Source organism: Adiantum capillus-veneris, chromosome 19, assembly GCF_014529385.1.
Source record: "Adiantum capillus-veneris isolate H3 chromosome 19, ASM1452938v2, whole genome shotgun sequence".
NCBI classification, from domain to species: Eukaryota; Viridiplantae; Streptophyta; class Polypodiopsida; order Polypodiales; family Pteridaceae; genus Adiantum; species Adiantum capillus-veneris.
The window spans coordinates 45474713-45496466 of record NC_140949.1 but is presented as its reverse complement, the minus strand read 5'-3'; the positions used below and the strand labels follow the sequence as shown (position 1 = coordinate 45496466).

Genomic DNA, 21754 nt, shown 5'->3' with positions numbered 1-21754 from the left:
ATAAATATCATACCTCTTCTTTGCATCATTTAGGCATCGGCTTTCAAAAATTACTGCATGGCCTTCTTGATTGAGCACAACAAAAATTCAATTGCCACAAGCATATGCTTCAACCACGAATAATTTTTGCCAAGTCAAGGATGATGGAATTGGGCCAGAAGTGAGTGTCATTTTCAGCTTTTTAAAATCTGCCTTCTCTTTCTCCTTCCATTGAAAAGTGCGATTCTTCTTGGCTAGGTCATGTAAAGGAGAAGCAATATGGGCAAAATGCTTGATGAAGCGGTGGTAGTAAGAGCATAAGCCAAGAAAAGATGGCACCTCATGCACATCACGAAGATCTAGCCATTCTTGGATTATTGTGATCTTCTCTGGATCCATTTAAATGCCTTCTGAAGACATCACATGTCCAAAAATATCTATCTTATACATGAGAACTTGGTTTTCTTACCATGAATGAGAAGCTAGTTATCATGAAGAAGTTACAAAATAGTTTCGAGATGTTGACGATGCTTCTCTTCACTCTTGCTAAACACAAGAATATCATTAAAGAAAGTTCTGACATATTGGCGGTGACCTCTAAAGGTACGCTCCATCATGTGATTGAAAGTTGCCGGTACGTTAGTTAATCCAAAAGGAATCACCAAGCATTCGTATAAGCCAAAAGAAATACGGAAACCAGTCTTGTGGGTGTCTTGTGGAATTATCTTGATTTGGTGATAGCTGCCCTTTAGATCAATCGTGCTGAAAGTCTTGGCGCCACCAAGGCGATCCAAAATGTCATGAATTCACGGAATGGGAAACTTGTTCTTCATAGTTATTTTGTTGAGTGCCCGATAGTCGATACACATTCTGAAGGTGCCATTCTTTTTCTAAACAAGAAGAACAGAGAACAAAGGATGAGCTACTAGGCTTAATTAACCCACTACTAAGTGGAGCTTCCACTTTTGTCTTGATTTCCTCTTGTTGAGGACGGGTCACTCGATAAGGCGCAATGCATGGAGGAGAGCTGCCAGGGATGATATCTATTTGATGATCTTTAGGTCTTTGTGGAGGTAGTTGATAAGGAAGATCTTTTGAAAACCAATCTTTGTACTTTTCCAAGATTTTGAGTTGTTCTGGATTTTCAACATGCATCTTATCATGGCTATCATTTACGTAAAGCAAACAACATTGCACACAATCCCTAATTGCTCTAGAGCCTCGAGTATGGCTTACCATCGGTATTTTGTCCCCGCTTACGCTTGCTTTGATCTCGTACTTTTTGCCTTTATGGGTGAACTTGATGGTCTTCTTTTGAGAGTAGATAGCTGAGTCCACTCTATGGCTGCAAGGTATGTGAAGTATGACATTTGCGCCATCAAGATCTGCAATACAAAAGGTGTCTTGATCTTTGAAACCTTGAACCTAAAATTTAAGGTTGCCGATGTAGGGTACGACTGTCTTCAATGTGTCTTTGTCATCGACATTTAGAGCTTGGTGAATCTCTAAGAGTGTCTCCATGTCATCATTCTTCAAGCCAAGTTCTTTGGCTAAATTCCAAGAGACGAGATTCTCATTTGTCATTGGATCGATTAAAAATAAATCTTGCTTTCCTTGAAATTGTCCCCAAGCTTTAAGTTATTGGTGCGTCGCTGGAGTATGGTTTATATTGCCAGCAACATCTCGTATAGCATTGATTGTGACCCTTGGCTTGGATTTGTCTTCAGAAGAAACCTTGTTTTCTTTGTTTGCAATTGTTGTGCTATGTGTCCTGGTTGACCACATTTGAAGCACTTCCCTTCTTTCATATATTGCTAATTCTCTTCCTCAGTAAATTGCTTCCTATGAGGATATTAGGTTGAGTGAAACTGGGGAGCACCAGAGGATGAGTAGGGTTTCATCTTCTTTGGATTTGGGGCTGATTTTTTGTGCTGATTTTGTCCCTCTTTAGGGGTTGAATTGCTTCTCAACTGGCCAACCTCTTCTTATCTCTTTATGAAAGAGAGTCTCCACTATTGTGCTCTTAACTCCCATGTCTCAGCATGGTATATGAGTTCCCTAAGATTAGAGCAAGAGTAATGATTTAGAGCAATACAAAGCTTAAAATGAAAACCTCCTTGAAACTTTCTTAATTTTTGGAGTTCGACCTTTTGAAATGTTGGACTTTCAAAAGTAGCTCTCAAAACCTCTTGGTGTAGTCTTCCAAAGATTCATTCTTCCTTTGCCACAAGCGAACCCACTCCATCTTCATATCCATCCTGAAATAGACAGGAAGAAATTGAGTCTATTGCATGTGGACAAAACTCCTCCACAATCTTGGAGCACCACTATCATAGTCCAATTCCGTCTACCAAGTGTGAGCTAGATCGGTTTAATGTAAAGCTGCAAACTTAATCTTCTCCTTCTCTTTATACTTCTTACAATCATATAATATTTGAAATTGATGAATAAATTTTAAAAGAAGATCAGGATTTTTTGAATCATCATACGTAGTAAACTTGATCTTCTTCTCAAGTCGTGAGAGTGACTTGGTCTTCTTCTTCTTGTGCCTTCTGCCATGCCTAGATCTCAAAGTAGAGAAGGATGAACTTGTCTGTGAAGATGAAGAAGAGGGCGAAGAGTATCGACGTCTTTGCCGTAGATGATATTTTTTGTATAAATGAGGTGTCTCCTTGTTGGTTGATGATGATCCATTTGAGGAGGCATTGGATGAATTTGACAAAGAGGATGTACTTCGGATTCGATGGCTTCTCTTCTTTGAGATAGAGCATGACGCGTCCTCTTTTGCTTCCTCCATTCTCCTTCTTCACGGTTTCTGGGCTTTGTTATTGTCTCCTTCCATTCGGATTGTGTTGCTTTGGTGGACACTCTTCCTTCGCTTCATTGGGATTCTCGCCCTTCTCGAGTTTGAGAAGCTGTTCTTGGATGGAGTGGTTCTCCTCTTGTAGACTTTGAAGAGCTTGTACGATCGTTTGTTTCTTTCATTAGTAAACGAAGAGATGCTGAGGAAAATGTAACAAACTTGGACACCCCAAGTCTAGATTCTACCACGACACAACAGAGATTCACTTTAAAACAATTCACAAAAGACGACACGGGCCGGCGTAGTTCTGTGCCAAGAGGTATTGACCCCAAAGATTGGCGCCCCTTTCGGTATTTCTTTTTTTTTTCGAGAAAAGGATCCTTCTATTAGTTACTGAAACTGCCCATAGGGCTACAACTACCTCTTCAAGAGAGGGCTACAACAACCATGGTGGGAGACTCTCCCAATGAAAAAACCAGCATATGTACAATGGGGCTAAATCAAGAAATGGGGGGAGGGAAAAGCCACACAGGTGGTCGGTAGTGCCATCGGAGTACACCCTGGACCATGGTGTAGAAAGGCCCAGGACGCCAGAGTCGAAGGAAAGCCTCTCTGCGCTCCCGCATGCGGTCAGAGCTGTCCTCTGAGGACGTGCGGGGGGGGGGGGCGAGGGCAGTAGCGAGCAACGCGCTTTCTTTCCTTCCTTTATTTTTTTTTATATTGATCTGTGTGCAAAGTACAAGGAAGTCCCTGGGAACTCACACTCAGACTCTGCGTTCAGATGCTCTGAGTAATGAGGCCCAAAAGACCTATTTATTGTTACAAGGGTTGCCCCAAAAGCAAAGCCCCAAAATCTCAAACTCAAAAGCTTTGCTCCAAATCTTGCCAAAAATCGGCCAGCGTAAAGCAACCAGCGTAAACTACGGAGATCGTACGGACTGCCACGTCATCAGCCCAACGCAAATTGCGGAGGTCCGTACTACCTGCCACGTCATTCTATCAGCAAGATTTGCGTTGAGATTTGCGCTTAGCCTGTCGGCGCATTTCTCTACGTGTTCGGGGGCATGCCACGTCACTAGTTTGTGACATACCCCCCTCTTGAAAGAATTGTAATTGCCCTCGATTACGCTTGCAAAACAGACAAAGGCCATAAACTGTCTTAGTAGACACTGACTATTAGTACCGAGGCACTAGACACGACACATCTAGCACTTGTGCAAGACGACAGTCATCACTTAACATCACATGACAAATCACATAGAAATTCATTCCAAATCTCAGACCATGATTAATCGGCAACGTATTTAGTAATCTCATCTAGATCCATTCGGGACTTCACGGATGCCTGATTAACTAATCCTTATTGCAATCATGTCTATAGAGGTTTATGAGACCGAAATGCTGCTGTCATTTCGTCTTTCAGTTCCTGCACTCAAACAAGTCAAGTACAAATCAATCATTTTCATTTTCGGGAATTCTAGTTAATAAAGTCTGTAGCGCGGATAGTGTGTCGTGCTCTATATAGTGGGTGCTCCTCAGTGCAATGTGTGTGACAATCTCACTCAAAACAGATTGAAAACAAAGGAACAATAGACAACAACTGAACAACGGAGCTCACAGAGACACAACAGCAGACCACAATATATACATATGACTCGACTATCTCAAAGAACTGATACAGAGTCTGGCGTGGCAGCACACTCAGCTCCAGCCCAGGACTCACAGGTACAATGGGGTGTCGAGGCTCAGATGTGCAGGGATGGTGATGACATGCTGTGTGTATAGACTCTCTCTTAGACGATGACGTTGGACCATATATGGAGAAGATAATCCACCAACGGCTCATAAATGTCAGCCACCTAAGCCAATCTCCAAATTGAGTGGTGGTGGTGACCTAGCCACGATGTCCACTAGAACCACTGTCGTATCCCTGCCATGTGTCGCTGAGTCCGTCCAGTGTGAACCAGACCAGACCAATTGTACTAACTGTGTGTCCTGTGAAAGTGACATTGTAGCCTGCTAGAGGTTGCCCGCCACAAGACCGCTCACCATCCCAGTGAGAGGAAATACTGAAAAAACTTGAAACAAAATCACTAGGTGTCGCATCTGTATGTCCTTGAAGCAGGTGCTCTGCCCAACCATGACCTTACATGCCTCAAAAGTGGAGTTAAAAACACTGCACTGCTTGCAAACACCTTAAGCCTTTGAATAGACAGGAACCTAGTATGATTGCATAGTCTAAGAATCCCAATTGACAAAACAGACTGAGGCTCCACAGCAAAGAGATATGCTCGGTTTAAATCGAGCGCATCTTTATCCTCCATAACCATAGTGAGAGGAAAATGACATGGTCCACGCTTGCAGATGAAGTTGCTCGAAAAGAGGATGACCAGGAGCTCGAGTAATACCGCAATTAAGGTTAAGCTCCATCGTGATGGCAAAATGAAAAGCACTTACGGCAACAGGATGGCAACCGGGTGAATGCTTGAAAGCCACAAGGAAATAGCCAAAATGCTCCTGAAGTGCACACTTCAGGGGAGTTGATTGAGGAATAGGAGGGGATTGGTAGCTTGCTAAGGGGCTAATCAGCGGGGTGGGGAAAGAACTAGCTGAGGCTGAGGGTTGGAGGGGTGGGGAGGGCTAGATAGGAGTGAGGGGGCTAGGGGGGCTAGATAGGGGCGAGAGGGGGAAAGGGTAGAGGCGAGGGAGAGACTGGGTGGGTAGGGGTAAGGGGGGGCTAGATAGGGGCGAGGGGTGGAAGGGGGTGGGTAGGGGCGAGGGCATGGGAGGGGGTGAGTAGGGGGTAGGGGCGAGGCCTAGGTAGGTAGGGGGTGGGTAGGGGCAAGGGCTGGGTAGGGAGGCGAGGGCTAGGTGGGGGTGGGTAGGGGCGAGACCTAGGTAGGTAGGGGGTGGGTAGGGGCGAGGTCTAGGTAGGTAGGGGCGAGGGGTGGGTAGAGGGGGAAGAGCAGTGGAGGGGAGGGGCGAGGGCAGGATAGGGGGTGAGGGTGAGTGGACAGAGGGCGAGTGAGTGTGAGGGGGAGGGTAGGGTCGAGAGGATAGGAGACAGCAAACATTCATCTTCGATGCAAGGTATAGCCGGAAGAGAGGGGATAGGAGACAACAAACATTCATCTTCAATGGAAGGTATAGCCGGAAGAGAGGGGATAGGAGACACCCGATGGCTCCTCTACTAACTGCAGCTTATTTTTAGGGGTAACCAGGTGGGTAGAAGGGGGCAGCTGAGGAACGGTGCTAACTGCTATCAGATTGAGCTTGGGAAAGGTAAACTCATTCTGGCTTTGACTTAGGTTCGAAGCCGTGGATGCATGAAGTTTAGGGCAATCCTTACTGTAGTGATCCTTCATTTCAGGGCAATGACGACAGGGAGGGGACCCTTCGGGCAGAGGGCATTTGCTTTGGTAATGACCATATTCCGCGCATCTGTAGCACAAAATGGGCCGATTCAATGGGCGAGTGGAAGGACGAGGTGGTCCTTGCTCCTGGTGCATGGATTTGGAGGTAGAGGCTGTAGCGCGGATAGTGTGTTGTGCTCTTTACAGTGGGTGCTCCTCAGTGCAATGTGCGTGACAATCTCACTCAAAACAGACTGAAAACAAGAAACAAATAGACAACAACTGAGCTCACAGAGACACAACAGCAAACCACAACATATGACTCGACTATCTCAAAGAACCGATACAGACTCTTTCGTGGCAGCACACTCAGCTCCAGCCTAGGACTCACAGGTACAATGGGGTGTCGAGGCTCAGATGTGTAGGGGTAATGAAGCAGTGCTGTGTAGACTCAATCTTCTAGACGACGATGCTGGACTATATATCTAGAAGATGATCCGATGACCCAACAGCCCATAAATGTCAGCCACCTAAGCCAATCTCCAAAGTGAGTGGTGGTGGTGACCTGGCCACGATGTCCACTAGACCACCGTCCGTATCCTGCCACATTTCACTGCCCAGCCCAGAGAGTCCGTCCAGTGTGAACCAGACCATACCAACTGTACTTAACTGAGTGTCCTGTGAAAGTGACACTGTAGCCTGCTACAGGTTGCCTACCACAAGACCGCTCACCGTCTCGGTGAGAGGAATACTGAAATTGTGAAAGAGAAGCACTAGGTACCGCATCCGTACATCTTTCGTGAAGCAGGTTTTAGGCCCAACCATAACCTTACATGCCTCAAAAGTGGAGTTAAAACATTGCACTGCTTGCAAACGCCTTAAGCCTTTGCATAGGCCAGAACCCAGTATGATTGCATAGTCCAAGAATCCCTATCGGCAAAACAGAATGAGGCTCCATAGCAAAGAGATATGCTTGGTTTGGATCCAGTGCATCTTTATCCTCCATAACCATACTGAGAGAAAAAGGACCTGGTCCATGCTTACAGATGAACCTTGCATCTTATTGCAACAGCACTCTTCTCCAAAGGAGGGATGACCATAAGCCCGAGTAACGCCGCAATTAAGGTTAAGCTCCATAATGATTGCAGAACAAAAAGCATTAACAACAACAGGATGACCGCGAGGTGAATGCTTGAAAGCCACATGGAAATATAGAAAACTTGCTCTCCCCCTTTGTATCGCTCTCCGGCTTCTGTGAACAAGGAAACAAAGCCAGAGGGCCGCTTGATTTTTAAATTATAGAAGGTCTGTCTCCTCAAGCTGGAGACAAGAGGTTACACACTGTGAAAGTACCCTGGGGAGAGGGTGATGAGAAGCAGCAAGGAATTTTTTCGGGCCATGTGTGGCAGGCCGCAGGGGCGAGGGTGGGTAGGGGGGCGAGAGCTATGGGCAGGGACGAGGTGGCACTAGGTAGGGGCGAGGACTGATGAGGGGGGACTAGGGGTGGGTAGGGGGCGAGATAGCACTAGGTAGGGGCGAGGGCTGATGAGGGGGGACTAGGGGTGGGTAGGGGGTGAGATAGCACTAGGTAGGGGCGAGGGCTGATGAGGGTGGGTGAGATGGGACAAGATTAGGGGGTGGGTAGGGGAGGGGTGAGTAGGGGGCGAGATGGGAGAAGATAGGGGCGAGGGTGAGTGGTAGGGGGTGGGTAGGGGCGAGGGGGGGCTGGTTAGGGGCGAGTGGGAGGGAGGGGTGGGTAGGGGCGAGGGCAAGGGAGGGGGTGGGTAGGGGCGAGGGTGAGTGGTAGGGGGTGGGTAGGGGCAAGGGGAAGGGAGGGGGTGTGAGGGGCGAGGGCAAGGGACTAGGGGCGAGGGTGAGTGGGCATGGGGACTAGGGACGAGGGGAAAAAGGGTAGGGGGCAAGGAGGTGTGAGGGGGTGGCAGATAGCAATTATTAATCACCCATGCAAAGTATGGCCGGAAGAGTCCGTGTTCCGTTGCAGACGAATTCCATGGTCCACTAACTAAAAGTTGAGATGCTACAGAGCGCGGCAGTTGATGGAGAGCAAGAGCTGAAAGTTGAGTTGCTACAGAGCGTGGCAGTTGATGGAGAGCAAGAGGAGGTACCATGAGCAAGACAACTATCAAGAGCAGGGAATTCATTAAGCAGGACGGGTTCTGTGAAGGGAGTTCGCCAGACCCAGAGGAGAGCTTTGTTCTGGTCGTAGAAGCAGACACCACTGAGGCTGATGTTTGAAGGGGGGTAAACTCTTGTAGTGGTGATTTCTTCCCGCTTCTATGATTCTTCATAGGCGCACCAAATCCAAAGGCGTCCACTAAGGAAACATTGGAAGAGGGTATACCTTCGAGCAAAGAGTGAATAGAGACTCCATAACAAGGCATAGATTTGGTAGCATCCAACCACTCCAACAGATCCTCATCTGACCCTTTAGGTGTAGTAGGCTGTTCTTGTTGAGGGTTGGTTTCCATTGACAAAGACACTTGCTGCACCATGGGATCCATACCTCCTAAGAGAATGGGTTGCATCGGGGAGCTAGAAGTATGTATCCACATTGCATCGTTTCCCCAATCATGAAGTGCTTTAGTGTTCGCAGCCATGGTCTTCCAATGAGCAAAGGAAATCCGCCCTCAACCTGGGGAAGACGAACTACAACAAAATCCAAGTTAAAAGTAAAGTCTTGTACCTGTAGAGGCACATTGTCCACTATGCCCACTGGGTATACTATCCGTTGGTCGGCTAATGTAACTGTGAAGGGAGCAGGGCGAGTAGGCTATAGACCTAGAGCTAACATAGTGAACTCGGGCATCAAGTCGATGCCAGATCCACCATCCACTATCACTCCCGAGAATTGCCGACCCAAAACGGACACTGTCAGGCGAGGGCTTCTATAATCAGTGAGTGGAGCAGTGGGATTGGATATCATATAGGACTCTGATGGTCGCACTGGGAGGTGCCCGCCACTAGGACTTGCTCCAGGGTAAAGTGACTGAATAATTGCAAGGGTGTCACTTCTGAAACTTGCATCTAGCCGCAACATGTCATAGAGGGACACTTGTTGGAAAGTGTTCTTCAAGACTGTCTCTGCTGTAAGCTTTTCTTGTTCTACCTGTGGTTTCTCTAGTACCTTGATCTTCTGTAGATCTGAAACTGCTTTCAAAAAAGCTTCATCAATATCGGAGAGCAAAGATTTGGATTTGGTGTGAGAATGTGTGGGGGAGTTGAACTTGCTCGAATGCTAAGATCAAGAGCGGCTCTCTTGGCCCGGGTGAGGACGCCCGATGGCTCCTTTGCCAACTGCGGCGGCTTATTTTGAGGGGTAACCACGTGGGTAGAAGGGGGCGGTTGAGAAACGGTGCTAACTGCTATCAAATTGAGCTTGGGAAAGGCAAACTCATTCTGGCCTTGACTTGGGTTCGAAGCCGTGGATGCACGAATTTTAGGGCAATCCTGACTGTAGTGATCCTTCGTTTCGGGGCAATGACGGCAGGGAGGGGACCCTTCTGGCAGGGAGCATTTGCTTTGGTAATGCCCATATTCCCCGCATCTGTAGCACAAAATGGGCCAATTCAAAGGGCGAGTCGAAGGGTGAGGTAGTCCTTGCTCTTGGTGCATTGAGTTGGAGGTGGAGGCATAGAAGCTTTGAGGTGACGAGGGAGCATGGGTATGATAAAAGCTCTGCGAGGGAATAGTGGTCTGCATACCTTGCATAGGAGGGGCTGTCAGCAAAGGTGGCATATGGTGTGGATGGCCACAGGGAGAAACCATGTTGGATGTAGGTGCTGGCCCTTGTTCAAGAGAAGGACCAAGACTTTGCGTGATGCTCAATTGAGGAGAAACGTGTCCTATTTATAGGTGAAGTTGCTTCTTGAAGAAGGGGGCCAAGTTGAGTAGAATTAGGACAAGTGTCCGCCATGTGTCAAAAAGTTGATGCATGTGTGACAAGTGTCTTCACACTTGTCCTCTTGTGGAAGCTCTGTGCAACAAGCGTCTCGTCTCCTGAAAAGTTTGTGACAAGTGTCCCGCCACTTGTCCTCCTTCTGGGACCTACCTTCTATAATCTTCCTTCTAGAACCTTCTAAAATCTTCTAGAAGCTTCCATCTTCCAGTAGAGGCCTTCTCACATAGCTAGCCTTTAGAAAGACCTTGTTCTGGAAAGATGCCCAAGAACAGTTGGTATAGTGAGGAGTGTAAAGAGACGAGAGTGAGACTACAGAAGGAGGTGTTCATGGGCGTCATCACTCACAGGGAGTCACGGATTACCTTTCGGTGCCTTGTGCAACGAAAGAAGAGAACTTACCTTGCTCAACTGGAGAGCGATTTATATCGGTTATTTTTGGACGAGGACTCACGAGAGGCTTGGAGATTGTTCGTGAGCACTCCCCGGCACCATCTATTACATCTCCAGACATATGGGGTGAGTATGCAACCTCTCTCTACATGGCCGCGGACCAGGATTCATTGCCTGACCCACCAAGAAGCATGCCCACACACAAGCGCTTTCTTTACTGCAGAGATGGTAAAGAAGGCTATTGATAGGATGAAGAGTGGGAGAGCATATGATCATGATGGCTTGGTAGCATAGCATTATATACACGTGAAGGATCTTTTGGCTGATCTTCTAGCAGGGATGTTTAATAGAGCTATGTGTGAGGGTTTCCCTGATACTTGGAGCATGGCCACAATCGTATCTATTTTCAAATCTGGGGACCCTAGTTTGCCTGTGAATTGTTGCACTGTCATGATTGGACACACACTAGCTAGATTATATGCATCTATCATTGAGAATGAGCTGAGCAGATGGGCACAGAGAGAGGGCATCCAAGCTCCAGGACAGGCTGGTTTCAAGAGGTGTATCTCTACCCTAGATCACATTCTCACACTACGAGCTGTCGTTGAGGGTAGATTTCATGGGAGGAGGATTTATTGCAGCTTTGTGGATTTTTGTAAAGCACTTGATCGAGTTGCAAGGGGTAGATTGATGTGTGTAGAGCTCATATGGGGGATCAAGGCCTATAGAGCTCATATGGGGGATCATGACCTTGCACAGGACAGTTATAGGACAAGTACCTACACCCGAGGGGATGTCAGAGAATATTCACTCCACCATTGAGGTGAAATAGGGTTGCCCACTATCCCCCACTCATTTTGGCATGTATGTGGATGAGGCTTTAGACTACATAGAAGGGGAGGGACATGGATACCCATTATTGCTATATGCGGATGATATTGTGCTTAATTCAGATTCACTTGAGGGGATACAACGCCATCTCGATATCTTACACACATTTGTGCAGGATATTGGTATGTCTATTGAGGTCATGGTATTGAATACTACAGCGTACTGGGTCAGGTGATCAACACCCACTTTTTACTTATGGACATGACCAGCTGCAGTATACATACATGTACGCTTACCTTGGGGTGATTTTTAGTGGCCTGATTTTCTCCATGAAGAGAGCGGCAAAGACTATATTGACTAGAGCACACATAGCTTTGGGAGGGTTGGAGAGGATATGCATAGGTTCAATTTCACGAGCCTCGCACCAAGCTAGGGCATTTTGATACTGTAGTTGCCTCAACTATGTTATATGGAGTGCAGATATAGGGACCATGAGTAGATCATCATAGTCATCAACATGGATGTACAAATGGGCGGGGAGGCATGGAGAGGCCACTTATTCCCATGATCTCCAAGATGATCAAGGCTAAGGCCTCGGTTCCTAATTCGATCATTAGAGCAGCGCTGGTGGAGGCTCTTATGAGATTAATGACATTTATACACAGCTTATGGGACGATGGGACCTCCCACGAGATGTCTTCACGGCAATTGACAGCACAAGGAAATACGTCATATTGGTATGCACAGATGGCAGCATGGTTTGAGCTTCATGGCTTCTCTATGGACAGGTTCCCCCCCTTTCAATATTCTATGCACCTCTCTCTCTCTGACATGGAGGTTATATGACTTATACGACAGGACTTGTTTTAGTTGGATACCCAGAGGACATGGATGCAGCCTATACACAAACTGGGAACGAAGATGACTACATACATAGAGCATTTTCTCCAGTTCACAAAGGATGGGTTCTTATCTAGGCCTACCTACATGGACACCCACTTGTCCCACGGCTTACGATGTGCTATTGGACAGTTTCACACATCTTCACACCAATTGGAAATTGAGAATGGTTGATTTCAAGAGATCTCAACCGAGGCCAGGTTATGCGAGTTGTGTCAGAGTAAGTGAGAGACAAAGCTCCACTATATATGCCATTGTATAGTATACTATGAGATACGTGGCCGCTTTCAGTGCCTTTTGAGAGAGGGTTTTGATATAGAGTTACGAGATACCAGGATTAGAGATGTCTAGGACTCTATCTACTGAAGATTCAACCGCATCGAGCAAGGTTAGAGAGAGAGAGAGAGAGAGAGAGAGAGAGAGAGAGAGAGAGAGAGAGAGAGAGAGAGAGAGAGAAATGAAATGAAATGAAATGTTATATTAACGTCTTCAAAAGGCCATATTGACCTATGAGACCCAAAAGTTACAAAGTGGTGGATCTAATACAGAGTCAAAGTAACAAAATAACCTAACAACAGTACAAAACAAAGATATATACTATGGGGTCCTAAGTTGGTCGATGTGAGCCAAGCAAAGCAAAAAACTAAGCCAAAAATGGGCGGCTTGTTGGGATAGCTGAATCACAAGAGATGTAGCATCAGTCGTTGGCGAATCTCATCAATTTCCTCCATAGTTAGTAGTCTGACCGGGCGTCGTGCATGCCTGGCTAGCGTGCTCCGAATTTTCTGTCGTAGCCTCCGTCGATGCTGTGTAGTTCTTCGCAGTCGTGGGCGCCTGGATTTCCCCAGTTCAATCGCTCGGTCAATCAGTGTGCCTCTGGTGTGAGACGAGGGGGAGCTCTGTTGTGGGAGTGGCTTTTGCGGTTGTCCCGTGTCTGCTCTGAAGAAGTCTGTGATCCGTCTTTGAGACTGGCTAGCCTCGCCATTCATCAGGCTATCTCTGTGTCTGCGCAGCTCGAGCAAGAACAAACCCAGCGAGAGAGAGAGAGAGAGAGAGAGAGAGAGAGAGAGAGAGAGAGAGAGAGAGAGAGAGAGAGAGAGAGAGAGAGAGAGAGAGAGAGAGAGAGAGAGAAATGAAATGAAATGAAATGTTATATTAACGTCTTCAAAAGGCCATAATGACCTATGAGACCCGAAAGTTACAAAGTGGTGGATCTGATACAAAGTCAGAGTAACAAAATAACCTAATAACCTACCAACAGTACAAAACAAAGATATATACTATGGGGTCCTAAGCTGGTCGATGTGAGCCAAGCAACAAACTAAGCAAAAAATGGGCGGCTTGTTGGGATAGCTGAATCACAAGAGATCTATCATCGGTCGTTGGCGAATCTCATCAATTTCCTCCATGGTTAGTAGTCTGACCGGGCGTCGTGCATGCCTGGCCAGCGTGCTCCGAATTTTCTGTTGTAGCCTCCGTCGATGCTGTGTAGTTCTTCGCAGTCGCGGGCGCCTGGATTTCCCCAATTCAATCGCTCGGTCAATCAGTGTGCCTCTGGTGTGAGACGAGGGGGAGCTCTGCTGTGGGAGTGGCTCTTGCGGCTGTCCCGTGTCTACTTTGAAAAAGTATGTTATTCGTCTTTGAGACTGGCTAGCCTCTCCATTCATCAGGCTATCTCTGTGTCTGCGCAGCTCGAGCAAGAACAAACCCAGACATCTCTGATCTTCGTATCCCATGACTCTTGAGAGTGGTCCAAAACCCTCTCTGAACAGGCAGTGGAATCGGCCTCGTATCTCGTAGTAGACGGGGCAGCGGCATGTATAGTGTAGCTCTGTCTCAGGTTCCATGTTACACAAGGGGCATGTCCTGTCTTCTGCTGGTACTCCGCTGTATCTCCCAGTTTCAATCCGCAACTGGTGAGAGGATGTGCGTAACTGGCCAATAGCACAATGTATCCCATGAGACAAGTGGGTATCCATGTATTTGGGTCTCGTCACAAAACCATCTTCCACAAGCTCGAGAAGGTGGTCTATGTAGAAAGCCATCTTCGTGCCCAATTCCTGTGCTTGTTGTATCCATGTCCTCCTGGTGTCTAGCTGGGCCAGGTCTTGGCGGATGAGCTTGGCAGACCTGGCGGATGAGCTTGGTGATCTCTGATTGTGTAAGAGTGAGAGATGGTGCATCCAATGAGTAATGGAATGGTGGCAGCCTGTCGATGCTGAACCCATGTGCCTGAAACCATGATGTCATCTCCCCATACCAGCATGTTGTATCTCCTTGTATGGCTAACTGTCGAGAGGATTCAAGTGCTATGCGAGCATATCTGTTTCTAGGAAGTTCCCATGTGCGGTTTATGAAGGAGACTGATCTGGTGAGCGCCTCCACCACTAGTGGGGGGGCCGCTAGCTCTGCTCGGATAATGGCTCGCGGTACTGATGCCTTGGCTCTAATGAGCCGCGAGATCATAGAGACGAGAGGTTTCTCCATGTTCCCCCAACCGTCTGTGCGACTCGGCCTCCCGTGGTGATCCAGTGAAGGTCCCCATATCTCGGTTCCATAAAGCAATGCTGAAGCCACCAAGGTGTCAGAGAGAGAGAGAGAGAGAGAGAGAGAGAGAGAGAGAGAGAGAGAGAGAGAGGAGGGATGCAGGGCATATCACTCGGAGAGGTATTCTAAGTGATCAAGCATGCGAGCGGGGAAGATCTAGGAGGCCTAGGATGAGGGGATTCTGTCACGAGGACGTGGCAGTTATTAACCATGTCACAAGGATGTGGCTACTGCTAACCTTGGTTGTTGGTTTCTTTCCAATGGGGTTTATTTTATTTGTTTTGAGACCCTCTTTTTGAAGTAGCAAACGGTCGGACATTGTATGGCCAATGTGAACGGTAGATTCACCCGCAGACGGGAAGTGGTCGGCACTGGAATTCGTATGGTAAGAGGATGTTTAGGCTCAGAGCAAGATCATATAGGTCCCCCCGTCGCACTTAGCAAGTTGGTGGATACTAGGAAGTGAACTCAATTAAGGCGTAAAGTCAAGGTGGGACTACCAACAAAAAGTATCCGACAGTTGGGCCACATTGCACTTTTGGATGCGGTCCCAATGAGGATAGATGGTCAGAAGACCAGTGGGAGCCCAACGGAAGCATCTCCTAAAATTTAGGGAACTGCTATTTTGGGCCGTGAAATGTGTTCGCGTCATTACCTCCGGTATGACTAGGGGAACATTTTACAACTCTGCTGCGAAGTCAACTAGGCAACCGGTCAGGATATTTTTAAGCGCCGAACCCGAAATGGGAAAATGCTTGTAAATGCGCCAAGTGTCACATTTTCGTGAACTTTCCTCCTACAGAAAAATGGGCGCTGATTTTTAAGCTGGGAGAGGCCTCATTTCAGCTTTTGTCACAGGTTAAGAGCTATGGAGTGCTTCCTTTCCCTCTCATGTACAGTGTGGTGCTAGGAGTGATGCCCTGCACACTACACACTGCTCTCTCTCTCCCCTACGTGCAGTTATGTGATGCCCCACAAGAGGGCTATTCATTTGACTGATGTACAGTTGTGTGGGTTCCTGCTTTTGTGCTGAGGCAAGAGCCTCCTTGAGCAGGAATAGGGGTAGCTAGCTGCTGCTCCAAAGAAGGCATTGGTGAGGGTCATAACCTCACCATACAGGTGCAAAATCAGCGCTGTGTATGCGCTGTAATTTTACTGTTTTTCAGCCATACGGACGCCAGAACCTTTGGGAATCGTGCCCCATTGGCCGAGGACAGTTAGGGGACTGTTTGGGGCTGAGAACAGGGCAAAAACCAGTAAATACAGCGTGCTGAATTTACTGTTTTTGGCAGGAATCAGAGGGTATACGCCAGTGCAAGTGAGTTCTAGCAGGGGGAATTGGTTTCGCGCAAGTTTTGGGGCTGTTATGCTACCGAAATTTGGCCAAATCAAATGGTATCTAGGTGGATACACGTGAAGGATTCCCAGGATACATACATATCCACCATATGTATTTTGAGATACCTACCCACTTTTTGTATATGTACCCCTCAAGCTCATGCTACCGGCCTTTTACAGCTCTATTAGTGTTCTTGTTTAGTTTAGTTTCTTTCCTTTATCCAGACTTTATATCAGATTCACCATGATGTAACTCTTTGATCTCATAGGTCATTTTGGCCTCGAGAAGACGTTAATATAATAATTCATTTCATTTCTCTCACTCTCAGATGTCCTGTCTCTTCCTACCTCAATGATCTCTCTTCTCCACAGTTGACTTCTTCATGTATGTGGCACTGTAGGTGTTCTCTATGGTCAAAGGATCTTATTGAAGTTGAGATGTTCACTGGATCGGAGGCTAGTTCTTGTCTTCATTGCATCTTACGTGCCAAGTCGAGACGCCGGGGCTTGACTAATCCTGTGAATGGGTATTTGCGAGGTGGCTATGCCAGAAGATGTGCTCGTGTGTGAGCAGCCAAGCATCGAGGCTACCATGGAAACATCCATAAGGTGTGCAGCTGAGAATCATTAAAGAGATGGTATCCAGCATGGGAGGAACTCAGAAGCAACTGGTGGCCCCAAAGTTAAAGAGCCTCCAAGGAGGGGATTTAACATCAAAAAATAGGAGAGATTGCCTTCATCGGCTTGCCACGAGCATGTATTGTTTGCAGATATCATTTTCTCGACATGATGTATAGTTAAGAGACTTGACGTGGCAGGTTCGGACAAGGACTCCTATAGAGGACATAACATCATGGAAGCTCCCTTGCTGCTCAGCCAACAGAATATGCTCCCTCTTTGAGCGACGTTTGTTGCAATAGGTTGTTGTTGCTCTATGTTGACAGCCCATAAATGTTAGATATGGTGTTGTAGATAGTAAAATTGTATTCAGAGATTCGAGAAGTTTTCTTCTGACAAACTGAGCTTGGAGCAGATTCTTATCCCTGATGTTTGACAGGATATAACTTTCGTGTTTTGGGCAATTTGTTCGGTTGTTGCAGTGAAACTTCCATCTAGAAGTATGCTAGAATCAGACTAACGGAAACGCGCCCCCCCCCCCCCCCCCCCCCCCCCCCCCCCCCCCCCCCCCCCCCCCCCGCCCGAGAAAAAGGTCCTTCCATTAGTTAATAAAACTGCCCAGAGGGCTACAATCACCTCTACTAGAGAGGCCATCTGGGTGCACCTTGGACCATGGTGAAGAATGGCCTTGGGCGCCAGAGTTTCAAGAAAGCCTCTCTGTGCTCCCACATGCGGTTGAAACTGCCCTGGAGTCTCTCGAACTGCCCCTTGAGAGTGTGGATCAGCTCCAACCAAAAATCACGAAAAGTCTATGTCGGTGGAACAGGGCGAGCCTCAAAGATGCAGATAAGCGGGCGCGCCAAATGAACCAAAGTGTCGGAGCTCCCAACACACCTTTCTATCACTGCACCACTCTTGGGGGGTAAGCTCTGTGGCAAGCTGAAGTGTAGGTCGACCCCCTTGGATCACTATCATCCTGCTGGTGGAAGCCAACTCAAAGTGGAGCGCAAGGCCCGTAAGACTGGACCAAGCTGCAGCACCCCAAGTGTATTGTCGAGATGTGGAAAGAGCTGGCATCAGCCGAAGAACCCGAAGCCAAATCTGCTATGCCATGGGGCCACAAGCTGCACAGGCTGTCGAAAAGCCACTGTATACTAGCCAGCTCCCAAGTGCTGTAGCTCTGTGTGCAACAAGCCACTGGATCAAAGTGACTCTCCTCTGCTGTCTGGAGTCCCACATACTCTGCAAGCGGTTTGTTTAACAATTATTCTTGCAATCTTCTTGTTGCAGGTATGGATAATTTCAATCATGGTGATAGAGTGTGCATGCTTTTAGCGACACAAAAGGTTGCCATTGGGACTGTATTTGACATAAATCCAAGTGCATATTGTTCTAGCATGCTTATTAGGGAAGGCAATGTATCGGTGTCAGTTGATTTGTGTTTTGAAAAGAAAGCACTCATCCCTTTTCCAACAATGGATGCATTGACAGTGGGAGATGCTTTTCATAGTATTCTCTCATTGTCCATCGTAGAGGAAGCTTTTCCCAATCAAGATGTCATACACTAGTGCAAAGAGCTTCTCCACCAAGAAGACAACTAACCTTTGCACTGAATGCAAAGCAAAAGTGGAAATAGAAAACAATGGATGTGTATCCACTTGCACATCCCAAAATGCTGTCCGATGTTCCAAGAATCTCAATTAAGCAAATAATAATCCTAAGCTTGTAGCCTCTTTGACTAGTCCAATGGCTCTCCAATAGAGAGGGCACTCCTCTAATTTTCTTTGACTATGACTTTTATGTACGAATTGTAAATCAATGAAATATATGTGATCTTGAATTCATAAGCTGAATTGAAGATGGTGCTCCAAATTGTCAAATTCTAGTGTCACCTCTCTCCGTGCTGCCAGTATGTGACGCCCCAGTCGAATAGTGTACTGAAAGAAAGGGATCCCAAGGTGTTCGGCTGAAGAGAAGGGGTCTCTCAAAAACCACTCTCGAGGGTCCCACTGCACTCATGCCAGAGGGCAGCTCTCCCAAGCTCAAAACCTCTAGTGGCTTGTCTCAAGGTTTGCTAGGTTAGGATCTGTGACACAGGTCCTCCCACAGATGCCCACTACTCGTATCCTTTGAAAATAGCACTCTGCAACCTGTGGAGCCTCTATTGAGACTATGTGAAGTCGACCCTCTCCTTGGATCTTGAAGAACATGGGAGGTACCGACTCGGAATAAGCACAAACTGCGATGAGGACCTCCAATCGCGTGAAGGCCCCCATCCATCTGGGAGCTGCTAGCTCTAGAGGGGTGAGCCACTCAGCTGGGAGAGCCTCTGTAACCTGGCACATGCTCTGCACCTCTCTCATGCCCCGTAGCTGGGTGCTCTGTACCTCCTCTAGAAAACCTGAAAACTGAAGCGAGTCGCCAAGAGTGCGGGCTGGACCCTTTGCCATGGGACCCCGAGGAACATGAGGCCTACTACCAACCAAGTGGCCTCTTTGAGTGCTAAACATGGGGTTTCAAACAAGGGGCTGTCTCAAGTGCTCCTCCCTGCAAGTGGGAGTGCTGCTCCAGGCCACTCCGTAGCTACTCCCAAGAGCGAAGCAGGCTCGCAGCAAATCGATCCTCGAGTCTCCTTCTCAGACCAACTCTATGCATCTTTGAAAGTATCCACCTGATGTAAGGGCTCCAAGGGCCTCCTGCATGAGGCACTCGAGCTCTAAGCCGCTGAAGCAACAACTCCTTCCAGGGCTCCTCCCCTAGAAGCAGTCCTCTGACAACAAACTTCCCAAGAAGGGCTCTGTTTTGTTGTGTTGGGTCTATGGTCCGCAAGCCCCCCCCTAAGAACATGGTAGAGTGATGACCTGCCAAGCCACTTTGGCCCGGGCTAACAGAGTGTCGTGCCGTGACCAAAGAAAGTTCCTGATCAGCCTCTTTAGCTGGTTGATACAGGAGCTCGAGAAGATCGAGCAAGACGTGATGTACCACATAGTAACCAACAACATCTGCTTGGCCACTACAACTCTACCTGCCAAAGAGAGCCGTACCGAGCTCCAATGTAGCAACTTCGTCCGAATGGACAAGAGGAGGGGAGCAGTTTGCTGCCCAGGGGACAAGTCCAAGCCAACTTGACAACCAATGTAACGGACTGCAGTCCCTGGGGGAATCCACCTAAAACCCTCACCTGGTGACCAATCAAGCGTAGTAGTACTGCCAACCCAAAAAACTATTGTCTTCCTCCAGTTGATCAGTGCGCCTGATGCACAACAGAAAACCTCAAGAGCCTGCTCCCACCTATGCAGATTGGCCACCTGGCCCTCCAGGTACAAGGCTGAGTCGCCAGCAAACTCAGCGTTTAGAAGCTCATATGCCCTAATATGGAGTCAAGACCACGCAAGCCAACCTGCTGAGAAGTCAAAAATCTGCTTATCGCCTCGGCATAGAATAGAAAGAGAAGGGGCCAAGAGGGCAGCCCTGTTCAACCGAACGTATGAGCAAGAAACGTTCCCCTCTTCCCCTTGCCAAAAGCACTTGACTATGTGCACGCCTGTAGAGAGGCTCATCTGCCCTAATAGGCAGCTCAAGACCATGCAAGCCAACCTGCTGAGAAGTCAAAATTCTGCTCATCACCTCAGCATAGAACAGAAAGAGGAAGGGGCAAGAGGGCAGCCCTGTCCAACCAAATGTGTGAGCAAGAAATGCTTCCCTCTTCCCCCTACCAAAAGTACCTTACTGTGCGCACGCCTGTAGAGAGTTGACACACCTTTGATCCAAGCATCTCTGAAGCCCATCCTGTGTAGAGTGCCCTCCAAGAAGTTCCAGTCAACTCTGTCGTAGGCTTTCTCAAAATCGAGGAGTATCACCAAATCCTCTCCTCGGAGACGTGCGAGGGCAGACGCCTCCCAAATAATGAAGATGTTGTCAAGGATACTACGCTCCTTGACAAAACCTGTCTTGGTCCCATACAAAATGCTCTCTAGTAGTGGCTGGATGCTCGAACTCAAAGCCTTTGTTAGAATTTTGTAGGATGAGTTGAGGATGGTAATGGGTCGCCACGGTCAAATCTCATCCAAGGAGCCGCCCTCCTTGGGAATCAGGTAGATTAAGCCCTCACTCATGTTGTTAGGCATCTTGCCAGTGTGCAAAACGTATTGGAATGCACTGCAAAGATCTGAACCAAGCAAGTCCCAATACTCCAAGAAAAAACTGGGATTCAAGCCATCCTCCCCAGGACAGCTGCCTCGGGGGAGTGCTCTGATGGCCTCATAGAGCTCCGCTAGCTGGAGGAGAAGCTCAAGTCTCTGTCTCATCTCCTTGGTAACAAGGAAAGGCATCTGCGCCCAAACCTGCTCTTTGCATGCATCCTGGCGCTCTGACTGAGGCTCAGCTGACAACAAATCACGGTAGAAGTCAGTAGCAACTGTACGCATATCCTCAGGCTCTGAAGAAACTGATCTGTCAGGTCTCCTCAACTGACTAACACTTGTGTGCGCAAGGGGTGGCCCCATTGTCTCACAAAAATCCCTAGTAACTCTGTCACCAACCTGGGTTCACTGAGATGCGTGTCGATGGAAGGCAAACACATGACGCCGCTCCTCAATGCTAGTCAACTCCTGATGTCTGTTGCTGTAAGAAGAGGACAGAGGTGTCGATGTAGGCCACCAGCAGGCTGAAATCAGCCTACAAACAGCTTACGAGGGCGAAGGGGGAATGGGGCTAATGGATAAGGAGGCGGCGGGTCAGGAGTGGAGGCAATGGAACACTGATGTGGGGGTCCTGCAGACAACGTGAAAGGGAAAAAGGGTGAGGAGGGGGGGGAGGGGGGGGCAAGAGACGGGGGCTGCAGGCTGCAGCACGAGGGCAGGGGGAGCAGTGCGTGAGGGGGATGGAGTGTCAGCGAGCAGCGAGCCGTATTTCAGCTATCGGGCCATTGCAGTTCTGTGGAAGGGGGCTCCAATTAGATTCTTGCCACAAGGGAAGCGGCATTCAGGGTGGACCTGTGGGAATTGTTTCTCAGCTTCCTGGCAGCAATGTACCTCTCCTTTCTTTTCTATAAATGAGTTTATTCGAGAAGCAATA

At 47.9% G+C, this 21754-nt stretch overlaps 1 protein-coding gene across 5 annotated transcripts in view; it reads left to right on the top strand.

Annotated features, from left to right (window-relative positions):
• LOC147433933 (alanine aminotransferase 2-like) overlaps window positions 1-21754 on the top strand; it is a 208781-nt gene that overhangs the window by 90576 nt on the left and 96451 nt on the right. The gene's annotated exons all lie outside the window — the stretch shown is intronic.